Genomic DNA, 10758 nt, shown 5'->3' with positions numbered 1-10758 from the left:
TAAACTGAGACAACTTGTGTAACTCAAGTGTGGAAACTATGCTCACGTTTGCAATGAACCTTTCACTTTTGGAGATTAGTATTTTTCTGATCGGTTTTGTAAATAAAGTTCACTATAGAAAGCACAGTGCTGGAGAACCGCAGGTCCAGCAGCATCTCTGAGGGGAATAAAACATTGTAAGCTCCAAGTCCAGTGACCTTTTGTCTGTTCAGACGAAGAGTCACTGAAATTGAAATGTAACATTATTTTTCTCTTCACCGATGCCCTCAGAACTGCTGAGTTTCTCCAGCACTTTGTTTCTGGGGTTCAGATCTCCAGCATCTGCAGTTTATTGTTTTGTTATAGATCCTATGATTTGACTTGGGGAGCGAGAGGCAGCAACTGTGATCAACTCGAATAAAACTCTCCAACCATGGAAAACAAACACATAGTTCTTTAGACTTTGCAAAACACGACTGTAAATAAGAAATGCAATTAAGCTAATTCCAAGGCGGCATACCACTGGCCTTGTCTCAACATTGCTACTCATCTTTGAGAACTAATCTGTCAGAATTGTGTTTATTCGTGTCCTTTGAGATCACAGTCCACAAATGTCCCAGTTCCAATTCCTGGGCCGGGCCCAGTTACCACATTGCAGTGGGGTGGGGAGCTTTGTGTCAGCCTGAAGTTTTTGTTAAGAGCAACATTGCGGGTGAAAGTTGACGGTTTTGACGAATATTGCGTCATCAAACTTGGAGGAAATCCTTCCGAATGTATTGATTAACTGGACTGAGCCAGTTTACATGCAGCCCTGTTCATAGTGCTGTCATATTCTAAGTTAAGAATCACACAACACCAGGTTATAGTCCATCAGGATTATTTGGAAACACACTAGCTTTCGGAGCACCGCTCCTTCATCAGGTGATTGTGGAGGGCACAATTCTAAGGCATAGAATTTATAGCAAAAATGTATAGTGTGTTGTAACTGAAATTATCCATTGAAACATACCTTGATTGTCTGTTGAGTCTTTCATCTGTTCGAATACCATGATAGTTTCACTTCTTTCATGTGTAAATCACAAAACCTTTTTTTAAAAGTTGCATTCCTGTCAGTGACCCATCAAATCACTCATTGTATTAATCACTGCACAGTCTCAACAAAGGAATGAAACTGGATGGACCACATTATATCTACCAATGCACTGGAAAATACAACACAATCAGCCCTCTTGACCCTTCTGTCTCACTGTGGGCCAAAACAGCAGCAGAACTGTACTCCAGCCCAATCTGAAATCTCATGGCCTGGTATATCCCCCACTCAACCATTAACATCAAGCCAGGGGATCAACCCTAGTTCAATGGAGAGTTCCGCAGGGCATGCCAGGAGCAATACCAGGCATACCTAAAAATGTGGTGCCAATCCGGTGAAGCTACCCAACCTGCATGCCAAACAGCGCAAGCAACACCAAATATAACTATGTGATCCAACAACCAATGGATCAGATCTGAGCTCTGCAGTTCTGCCACACCTAGTCAGGAATGGTGATGGACAATTAAACAACTCACTGCAGGAAGCATCACAGATATCCCCACCCTTACAGATGGAGGGGTCTCACACATCCATGCAACAGACAAGACAACAGCATTTGCAGCAATCTTCAGCCAACAGTGCCAAGTGGATGAGCCTTCTACATTGGTCCCTGACATCATAGACGTGAATCAACTTGGTTGAAAACTTATTTCAAATCAGATCAAGAAATGGAGAAGTAGTGTAAAGACTGTCAGCCCTACCAACATTGTGGCAATAATACTGATGGCTGTGCTGCAGAAATTGCTGCCCACCAAGACAAGTCCAGCACTGGCACCTATTGACATTGCGGAACATTTCTCAAGGATGTTCAACACAAAAAAGCAGGACAGAGTCAACCCAGCCAATTTCCCTCCATCAGTCGACATTCACTTTGCAGTGTCATCAACAGTGCTGTCTTGCAGCTGCTCAGCAATAACCTTCTGTGAGACCCTGTTTGGGTTCTGCCAGGGCCACTCAGTTCCTGATCTTGTTACAGACTTGATTCACAAACTGACAAACAGCTGAGTTCCAGAGGTGAGGCGAGGGTGATAGCCCAGTCCCACTCCAAGACCACTATTTCGACTTCAGTGTAATCACCTGACCTCACCACAGTCTCAGCTCATTTACAGAAACTCTCATTCATTTATTTTGTTAACTCTAGATTTCATTATCTTAACCCACTCCTGGCCAGCATCCCACAATCACCCTCCCTATAATCTCCAGAATATTGAAAGCTCTACCGGCCAAGTGCTCACTTGTACCAAAACTTGCTGGTCCATCAAAAGGCTCCCATTTATAAGCAACAACAATTTACTTTCACACCCTTGACTTAATTCCTGGCTGTAATCATTGCTATCTTCCTGCACCACACACCCTTTCATATCTCAATAACTTAGTTTAGACTCCCAATGATGTGTTTATTTTTGAGGTCAGCTGTGTGACTGTTTCTATAGATTCCAAGGCAATGTGGTCTGGAATTCCCACCCTCTAAGATCTGCTTTCTTCCTTTAAGGCATTCCTGAAAAATTGCTTATTTGGCAATGGTTTTGGTCACTGGACATAATATTCTCCAGCTGTAGCCTTATGTCAAAATTTCTCAATATTTTTGTGAAATTAAAAACATGTTGAGTTGTACAGATATCTTCTACTTTTCACTATCGCTGAGTGATTAGTCTGTAATGTCTCTTACTCAACCACGTTGTGGGAAACCTTCACCATTCAAACTGCAGCTGTACAAGGAAATCAAACATCACCCTCTCCACAGGCAACAGGGCTTTGGCAATGATCACTGGTATCTGTGGAAGGAGAAAATACGCATGATGTTTCAGGGAGTGCAATATGAATTATATGGATTGAAAATGGTGCAGAATTTGACTGTCAGAAATGGAAGAAAAATCCACTCACTATTGGAAAACAAGAATTCTTGACTGTCAAAGATATTGTGGAAAAAATAACCTGATAATGGAGCAGCATACGGTCAGGAGTCGGGCAGCAGTGGACAATCCATTTACAAAAAGGTCTGTGAACGTAATAGTAAAATACTAAACATGAGACTGAGGAAGCTAGATAATGAACAAGTGGACATCAAGGAGCCCAGAGGTGAATCAGAGCAATGTTCACTTTCATGATCCCACAGTCAAAGATGTCTAGCACCAATACAGACTCTTCAGTCCAACCCATCTATGCAAACCAGATATTCTAACCTAAACTATTCCCATTTGCCAGCACTTGACTGACATCCCTCTGAACCCTTCCTATTCAAATGCCTTTGAAATGTTACAATTTTGGTTGACCTTTCGGCTCCTTTTGAATTTTCCCCTCTCACCCTAAACCTATATCCTCTCGTTCTGGGTTCCACCACCCCAGGGTAAACACCTTGTCTATTTACGCTATCCATGCCCCTCACGATTTTATAAACCTCTTCAACATCACACCTCAGCCTCTGACACTCCAGGGAAAATGGCCCCAGCCTATTATGCCTCTCCCTGCAACTCAAATCCTCCAACCCTGGCAACATCCTTAAAAAATCAATTCTCAAATCTTCCATGTTTCAGTGCCTCTTTCTGATAAGAGGGAGACCAGAATTCCACACAATATTCCAAAAGTGTCCTAAGCAATGTCCTGTACAGCTCCTTTACTCAATGCTCTGACCAACGAAGGGAAGAATCCCAAACAATTTCTTCACTGTCCTATCTACCTGTGACTCTACTTTCACGGAACTATGAACCCGCATTCCAAGGTCTCTTTGTTCAGCAAGACTCTCCAAGACCTTACAATTCGGTGTGAGTCCTGCTCTGATTTGCTTTTCTAAAATGAAGCACCTCACATTTATCTAAATTAAACCCTATCTGCCACTCCGCAGCCCATTGTCCCATCTGATCAATATCCCATTGTATTCTGAGACAACTTTTATCACTGTCCACAATACCTCCAATTTTGGTGTCATCTGCAAACTTACGAACAGAACCGGCTCTATTCACATCCAAATCATTTAAATGGATGAAGAAACAAATCCAAGAGAAAAAAAAAACATCAATTTCTCTGGGTTTGAATGTGCTCTGGGTAAATCCTGCCCGATGAATCTCTACCAGGGAGGGCTGCACATACATACCTCTGAACTTTGCCCCCAACAAAGCTGGCAGCCGCGCACGTGTCCAGTGAATCTTTGCCCCGAATAAAGATGGCAGCGATCACACAATGAGGTTATTTTCCAGTTTACTGCAAAAACAGGACTGTAAGTTTCAAATTTGTATTTTCCGATGTGCACCAAATGTTTGTAAAACCTCTCAGCCCATACCAATACCATTTCCCTCCCGCTTCCTGCTGTTTATTTCTTTCCTTACCAACAGCTCTCCATCCACACGTCCCGCACATCCGCGCCCACCGCAAGGATGATCAGGTGGTATAGTCTAGTCCCGTCTTTCATTTACTCTGATTGGTCGGAGGACCAAATGCCCCGCCAGGTCCTCCAGCTGTGCCCCTGCCTTTCTATTGGTCTTCTGCTGACATCAACTACCAGGGGCCCATTGTTGCCTGGAGCATGCGCACTGCTTCGTGGCTTTTGTTGCTGTTTATCAGTTACAAGAGTGAGACACAAAGTTAAAAATCACACAACCACCTGATGAAGAAGCTGCAAAGCTAGTCCTTCCAAATAAACCTGTTGGACTATAACCTGGTGTTCTGTGAATTTTAATTTTGTCCATCCTAATCTAACACCAGCACCTGAAAGTCAAGAGTGTGGGAGGAATGCAAAATATAACAACAAAAGAACTAGGAACAGGAGAAGGCCGTCCTGCCCTTTGAGCTTGCTCTGCCATTCATTAAGATCATGGCTGATCATTTCGTGGACGCAGAACCATTTACTAACGTTCTCACCATATCCCTTAATTAATTAATTATTTCTTTTTTTTAAAAAAAAAAGCTACCTTAGCTTTAAAAACGTTTACTGAACTAGCATCAACTACCTCCCTGGGCAATGAATACCACAGAGGTCAAGACGTTCTTCTCAATTCAGTCCTAAATTTGCTGCCTCTAGTCTTATGGTGATGCCCTCTTGTCCGAGCTTCACCTGCCAGTGGAAACATTCCCACTACTTCTGTTTTATCCATTCCATTCATTATTTTATATGTTTCCCTTTCTTCTGATTTCCAATGAATATAATCCCAATCTACTCAGTCTCTGTTAAGCTAACCCCCTCAACTCCGGAATCAACCTAGTTAACCTCCTCTGCACCCCCTCTAGTGCCGGTACATCCTTGAGCAAGTAAGGAGACAGAAACTGCATGCAGTACTCCAGATGTGTCCTCACCAGCACCCAATACAGCTGGAACATAACCTCTGCTTTTAAACACAATCCCTTCAGCAATGAAGGCCAAAATTCCATTTGCTTTCTGAGTTGATTGTTGTACCTGGTGACCAACCTTCATGCAGAAGGTTACTGAGGTGCCCCTGCATAGCAAATGATGCAACTTTTTAAAATTTAAGTAATAATCTCTTTTTTAATGTTACTCCAACCAAACAGTAGGACTTTACATTTATGAACATTCTATTCCAAATGCCAGACCATTGCCCACTCACTCAATGTATCTATGTTCCTCTGCAAAGTTTCACAGTCCTCTGCACACTTTGTTCTGCTACTCATCTTAGTGTCATATGCAAACTTTGACACACGTGGTCGCCAACTCCAAATCATCTGTATCAATTCTAAATAATCGCAGTCCCAACACTGATCCCTGAGGCACACTATTAGTCACTGATTGCCAGCCGGAATAGTACTCATTTATCCCCACACTTTGCTTCCTGTTAGTCAACCAATCTTCTATCCATGCTAATACTCTACTCCTAACACCATGCACCTTTATATTATGCAACTGCCTCTTGCACAGCACCTTGTTGAAGGCCTTTTGGAAATCTGGGTACACCGCATCCACTGGGTCCTTGTTGTCCACCTTGCTCGAAATGTCTTCATAGAATTCCAAAAGATTTGTGAAGCATGACCTGCCCTACATGAACCCACGCTCTGTTGTCCAATGGGACAATTGCTATTAAGATTCCCTGTTATTTCTTCCTTGATAATAGACCCAAGCATCTTTCCCACTACAGAGAATAAGCTAACTTGTGTATAATTCCCCACCTTTTGTCCACCTCCTTTTTAAAAACGTGCCGTCACTTTTGCTGCTTTCCAATCTGCTGGGACTGCCACAGATTCCAGTCAATTTTGGAAAATTACTGCTAGTGCATTTGCTATTTCTCCTGGCATCTCCTTTAGTACCCTGGGATGCATTCCATCAGGGTCAGAAGACTTTTCTGTCATTAGCTCAATTAACTCCAACAGTCCAACACTAGCTGTTCCGTAATAATGACAGTTTCCAAATCCTCACCTATCTTTGTCTCTTTGCTAATTATTGGCAAGATATTAGTGTCCTCCACTGTGATATCCCATAATTAAATGTTCCTTCTCATTTTCCAAAGGACCAACATTTACTTTAGCCACTCTTTTCTCATTCAATATAAAATTTTGTTTTCTGTCTTTATAGTCTGTGCTAGTTTTTTTTCTCATGTTCTATCTTACTTTTCTTTATAGCTCTTCTGTGGCTTTCTGTTGACCTTTATAGTTTTCCCAGTTCTAGTTTCAGGCTGTTTTTGGCCACTTTGCATGCCTTCTCTTTCAATTTGATTGCTTTCCGTAGATACCCATCACAGAGTATGCCTTTTCTTACAGTCCTTCCTTTTCACTGAAATATATCATTGCTGAGCACTTTGTAAAGTGCCTCTGAAAATCTTCCACTGCTCATCAACTGTCCCACCATAAAATCTTTGTTTCCAGTCTACTTTATCCAGGTTCTCCCTCATTCTATTGTAGTTCCCTGTTTTGAAGCACAGGACCCAGGTGTTAGATTTTATCTTCACACTCTCCATATGTATTCTAAATTCAACCATACAGTGATCACTTCTTTCAAGAGGATCCCTAACTCTGAGGTCATTAATTATTCCTGTCTCATTGCACAGGGCCAGATACTGGATAGATTGCTCCCTTGTCAGTTCCATTTCATACTGTTCAAGAAAACTATCATGGATACACTTAATAAACTCAAGGCTACCCTGACTGAGCTGGTTCGACCAAACTACATGTAGATTAAAATCACCCATGATAATAGCTGTACCATTTTACCGGCAATAGTTATTTCTTTGTTTATTGCCCATCCCAATGTGATGTTATTATTTGGTGGCCTGCACACAACATCTGTCAGTGACTTTCTTGTTGGAATTTTGAATGCATCATTCCAGTTTCTCCGAATGTACAGCAATAACAACAACTATTTGCATTGAATGGAATCTTTTACAATGGCAAATCTCCCAAGGTGCTTCATGGATGATCAAAATATTGATTAAAGAGAATGATTTTAAAATACATCTTAAAAGGAGGATAGAGAAGGTGAGGGAGGGTATTCCATAGACTTCTGCCCTTGACAGCACCATTCGTGGAGTGATGCAAGTGGGATGGGTTGGAAAGGGAATGTGCAAAGGGGAAATGGAGGAGCACAGACAGTGCATAATGTCTTAAGGACAGAGGAGATTCCAGACTGAGTCTGTCTGTCAGAGAGTATGGCTGCCTCATGGAGTTTGAAGCACTGCAATGGGTCCATACATGTCACGGTAGTCGAGGAGTGTATAACGGTGGCTGAGAGAACTTTTGATGAGGATTAGTCTCCTGAGGTAGTGTGGGCTGAGGTTAGAAACAGAAGAGGAGAGGTCACACTGCTTGGAATTTATTTTATATATAGGCCTCTGCAGAGTTCCAGGGAGGTGGAAGAGAGGATTAGCAAAATTATTCTGGATAGGAGTGAAAGTAACAGGGTGGTCAACATGAGGGACTTTAACTTCCCCAAAATTGACTGGACATGTTATTAATCTAATACGTTGGATGGATCGGTTTTTATCTAATGTGTACAGGAGGGTTTCCTGACACAGTATGTTGAAGGGCCGACAAGAGGGGAGGCCACATTGGATCTGGTCCTTGGTAATGAACCAGACTAGGTGTTTGATTTAGTTGTAGGTGAGCACTTTGGAAAGAGTGACCATAATTCAGTTAAGTTTAGTTTAGTGATGGAAAGGAATTAGTACATGCCACAGGTCAAGAGTTATTGATCAGGCAAGGGCAATTATAATGCTATTAGGCAAGAATTAGATGCACAGAATTGGGAAGCAAAATGCAGGGAATTCAGACAATGGAAATGTGGAGCTGGTTTAAGGAGCAGATATTGCGTGTCCTTGATAGGTATGTCCCTGTCAGGCAGGAGGAAGTGATAAGGTAAGGGAACCTTGGTTTACTGTGGAAACTGCATCTCTTGTTACGAAGAAGAAGGAAGCTTTTAAATGTTGATGAGGCAAGATGGTTCAGATGAGGAGATGGAGAATTACAGATCAGCTGAGAAGGATTTAAAGAGAGAGTTAAAAAGAGCAAAGAGAGGACACGACCAGTCTTTAACATATAGAATAAAAGAGAACCCTTAAGCTTTCTATAGGTATGTGAGGAATAAAAAGATGATTAGGGTAGGAATAGGGCCAATCACAGACAGAATGGGAAGATGAGTGTTGACCCTGTGGAGATCGGAGAGATGCTAAATGAACATTTCTCATCAGTTTTCACTCAGCAAAAGGAGAATATTGTAGAGGAGCAGAATGAGGTATAAGATATTAGACTAGAAATTATCAAGGTTAGTTATGAACAGGTGTTATCAATGCTGGAAGGAGTGAAAATGGACAAGCATAGCCTTTGGCTTGGATATTTGAGTTGTCATTGTCTGCAGATTTCGTACCAGAGCAGTGGAAGATTGCAAATGTTGTGTCCTTGTTCAAGAAGGGCAGGAGAGATGATCCAGGTAATTATAGACCAGTGAGCCTTACTTCTGTTGTAGGAAAGGTTTAGAAAAGGATTATAAGATTTAAAATCATCTGGCAAACATCAATTTGATTTCAGATAGTCAACTTGGTTTTGTCAAGGGCAGGTCATGTCTCACAAACCTCTGAGTTTTTTGAGACGGTCATCAAGCTTGTAGATAAGGGTAGGGCATTTGACGTGGTATACATGGACAAAAGTAAAGCCTTTGACAAGGTTCCACATGGTAGGCTGTTGGAGAAAATGCAGAGGCATAGAAACAAGTCTCACTACGAGAGCAGATTTGTTCAAGCAAATTCGAAGGCAGGTTTGCAGATGGGAAAGCAAGCAAGAAAGCTCCGTTCTTGTCCATGTAAAATTCTGCAGTTGAATAACAAAGCAGTTTCTGCCCAGTTTCAAACTGGGGACCTTTTGCGTATGAGGCAAACGTGATGAGTCCAGTTACTGGTCATGTGCCACCAGGATCTGTTTTGGAACCACTGCAGGTATAGGTGAATGGATTAGGAAATTTGCAGATGACACTAAAGTCAGTGTAGTAGTGGACAATGTGGAAGAATGTTACAGGTTGCAAGCGGACTTGGATAAACTGCAGAATTGGGCTGAGAGGTGGCAAATAGAGTTCAATGCAACTAAATGTGAGGTGATGCACTTTGAGAAGAATATCAGGAAGGCTGAATACTGGGTCAATGGAAAAAATCTTGGTAGTGTGGTGTGCAGAGGGATCTTTGAGTCCATGTACATAGATCCCTGAAAGTTGCCACCCAGGTTGATAGTGCTGTTAAGGCGGCAAACGGTGTGTTCGGCTTCATTCATGGAGGGATTGAAATACCATACTGCAAGTATACAAAATGCTGGTGCAGCTACACTTGGAATATTGTGTTCAGTTCTGGTGCCCATATTTCGGGAAGGATCTGGAAACATTAGAAAATGTGCAGAGGAGATTTACCAGAACATTGCCTGGTCTGGAGAGAAGGTCTTGTGAGGAAAGGCTGAGAGACTTGAAACTCTTCTCATTGGCAAGAACAAGGCGAGAGGGGATTTGATAGAGATATACAAGATGATCAGAGGATTAGAAAGGTAGACAATGGAGGTATTTTTCCTAGGATGATGACGTCAGCATGGGGGGAATGGGGGTGGAACCCTGCTCATGACTCCACCTCCATTTCCCCCACTCCATTTACAGGCTCCGCCCCTACTCCCAGCTCCACACTCACACCAGATCCCAGCTCCCAGACCTGCCGAGTTTTCACCATCCCTCCAGACCTTCCCCTCACTGGGGACGAACGATCAGATCTTAGCAAAGGACTCATCTTCATCCCCCTCCGTCCACTCATCAATGAATTTAATACATGCCGTGACGTCGAACAATTCTTCTGTTGCCTCCGTCTCCGAGCTTACTTTCACAATCAAGACTCCGGCCCACCTTCCGAGGACCCCTTTGCCCATGTCCAACACACTGCATCCACCTGGACACCTCGCGCTGGCCTATTACCTGCCCTCGACCTCTTCATTTCCAACTGCCGCCAGGACATTAACCGCCTCAACCTGTCATCCCCCCTCCCCCACTAAAACCTCTCACTCTCACAATGCACAGCCCTCCAATCCTTTTGCTCTAATCCCAACCTCACCATCAAGCCAGCAGATAAAGGGGGCGCAGTGGTAGTCTGGCACACTAACCTTTACACCGCTGAAGCCAAACGCCAACTTGAGGACACCTCTTCCTCCTGCCCCCTCGACCATGACCCCACACCCCCATCACCAAACCATCATCTCCCAGACCATGCAGAACCTTATCGCCTCAGGAAATCTCC

Source organism: Chiloscyllium punctatum, unplaced genomic scaffold (assembly GCF_047496795.1).
Source record: "Chiloscyllium punctatum isolate Juve2018m unplaced genomic scaffold, sChiPun1.3 scaffold_100, whole genome shotgun sequence".
NCBI lineage: Eukaryota > Metazoa > Chordata > Chondrichthyes > Orectolobiformes > Hemiscylliidae > Chiloscyllium > Chiloscyllium punctatum.
Note: the sequence above shows the minus strand (reverse complement) of the source record.